Source organism: Montipora capricornis, chromosome 6, assembly GCF_036669925.1.
Source record: "Montipora capricornis isolate CH-2021 chromosome 6, ASM3666992v2, whole genome shotgun sequence".
Lineage (NCBI taxonomy): Eukaryota > Metazoa > Cnidaria > Anthozoa > Scleractinia > Acroporidae > Montipora > Montipora capricornis.
In genome coordinates, this window is record NC_090888.1 from 40192293 (window position 1) to 40194792 (window position 2500).

Here is a 2500-nt window from a genome sequence, read left to right on the forward strand (position 1 = left end):
ACGCGAGTATCTGTGACCAGTGAAGAAAACAAGGCTGCTTTCTCTCCTTTGGTAACTCAGACGTGAGTTGATCATTTGTAAAGAAGGTTTTGTGGATCTTCCTTGTCCATATTACGTTACACTTGCTGAATCCTTTGTCTCGGCTCTTTTAAAAGGAAATTCAAGCAAGACCGACGGCCTACGATATTGTGATCATTTCGCTATTATTTCGAATCATTCAAGACGTTAATCGTGCAGTAATCATCGAGGACTTAGAATGATGTGAACTTGATCAAAGTTTGAAGGGAAAATTTATGCTGGGTGCACACGACCTCCACAGAAACTCGAATTTGGTTGTTTCACGTAGATGTGTAGGTTAACAGCAAAGATGAAGATCGCACGTGCAGAGGGAAGTTTTTATTAAACCTTAGTAGTTCACCCGCGTCGACGACGTCATTTCTTAAGCTTCCAGTGTCACGTTCACTGAGTACGCCCATAGTAATTTCGATTTAATTTATTTTCTCGTTGATTATAGAAATTAGTCGCTATGTTATACGTTACTAGATCTTACAAATTATTCCAAGTTTAACTTCTGTTGGAATGTTAATATTTTGCTGTTTTTTCAGTAATAATGTGTTGGGGAATGCAATTCTAAACAATTTTCGAATTTCATTTTGATTCTGAGCATGTTCTCAGATAGCCCAGTAAAGGGCATTGTATACAGGAATTTTAGAAAGGTAGAGAGCAGATATAAATATTGGCTATGGAAAATAATTTAAATCATTTTGCAATCGTTCCAGCTTTGAAATGATTGAATATGAATGAAGTATAAAAATCGCTCATCCATGCAGGATAAGTTGAACTTCAGTAAAAATTTGCTGTTAATTTGTATAAAGGGAAGGTTGGGATCGTATCGGTTTAATCTCTTAATGCTGAGAGAATTTAAGAAACCGAACGCATTTAAGGTTTATTTAAGTATCGAAACGTTTAGGGGGTTGCATACTTTTGTCACTGAAATATACGTTCCGAAAAGAATTTAAAGGTCTGCTTTGTTGGCCTTTGTTTAAATGAATTCACCGTGAGTATAATTGCAATCATTCAGTTCAGTGTTACTCATTAGTCCTGGGTTGGACGTTGTCATGGTTACGTGCTGCTGTAATATATGCTGTACATAAAAACGTGGATTCGTAACTAGGATGTAGTATGTCCTGTTTAAGTCAATAAAAGATACAGCTTAAACTTGTTTCGAGTCATTGGGACTCGGGTTTTGCCTCTTCTTCCATGAGAAAATAAATTGCATGTTTACATTCATCAACTATTTCATTGGCCGTGAAAAGCCGCCTAGGGAGTGGCCAATTTAGTATACTCTCTCCCCCTTCAAGTGAATGACCCATTTGCAATCTTGTTTACAAATATAACAAAAACCAACAACAGCCGGTAAACAAAGCACACAGCACTGAAAAGAAACAGACTAAACAAAACAGTTTCAACTTTCATGCAAACGCTAAGCACCCGATCAGGCCTCCGAGAATAAGAACAGTCAGATGCTATTTCAGGAAAAGCCATGGGTGAGATCACGAATGTTTAGGCTTTTTCGTCATTTCATTTCAAAAAGGTTAACCTTACCAGTTGATAAGTAAGACTAACTGGTAACTACTAACTATATTCTATTGATATTTTTCTCTGGGTGTACTAACATTCAAATGAAATAAAATAAAATAAAATAACTTGTAATACGATGTATACAAACACCTATCCGAAGCATCAAACTAAAATTCTACTCAACATGGAAATTAAATGTAGTTGCGTTTGAAAAAAGAGAGGCTTGCCAACTCAATTGAAAGCGAGTTCTATTGCAAACTGAGGAAAAGGAACTCAAAATAAAGGCCTGTCCAAACGGGAAGTGTTTTACGGTAAAATTATTGGGTACGATTGGATTCGGTCAAACATTTGTTAAAACGTCGTAAAACATTCCTTTGGTCTCGTGTCTTGATGACCGATGTCAGCAACTTCTCGTCCCTAGAGTCGCTTTTCTTTTGGTCAGCACCAAGACACGGACTCTGGGGACGAGCTTGCGATGTCAGATTGACTCGCGCATGCGTGCTCTCGACTAGTTTGTTGTATCTATGCATGCGGTGTCGTGTAACGTGCTCATTTCTTTCAAAAGGGCGAACGAAGAGGACTTCATAAAACATGTTTTTAGGGTGTTTAATACCGTTTGGCCACTCTGTAAAACATGTTTAAGCTTGTTTTACCTTGAAATATCCCAGACCTTTCATAGATCACCATAAAAGGATTTAAAAACCAAGCCCAGACAGGGTCGTCGCTAGAAAAAAAATCACTGAGGCAATTTCCATGGTTAAATTCTCTCCGTAGTTATTTTAGGTGTTTTAGTTTAGATGTTGTTAGATGAATCCACTTAAAAGGCAACACTGGAATCACGTTTTATTTTAAAGAATAAGGAAAAAATGACAGAGGCAAGTACCTAGGTTTGCCTCATATTCGCTACGGCCTTGCCAAA

At 37.5% G+C, this 2500-nt stretch overlaps 1 protein-coding gene across 1 annotated transcript in view; it reads right to left on the reverse strand.

The window, feature by feature from the left end:
• Positions 1–1248, reverse strand: part of LOC138052109 (uncharacterized) — a 2991-nt gene extending 1743 nt beyond the window's left edge. Inside the window, exon 1 of the mRNA XM_068898484.1 lies at positions 1–1248. This exon is cut by the window's left edge and continues 509 nt beyond it. The gene's annotated coding sequence lies outside the window, so the exon portion shown is untranslated.
• Between the last annotated feature and the right edge of the window lie 1252 nt (positions 1249–2500).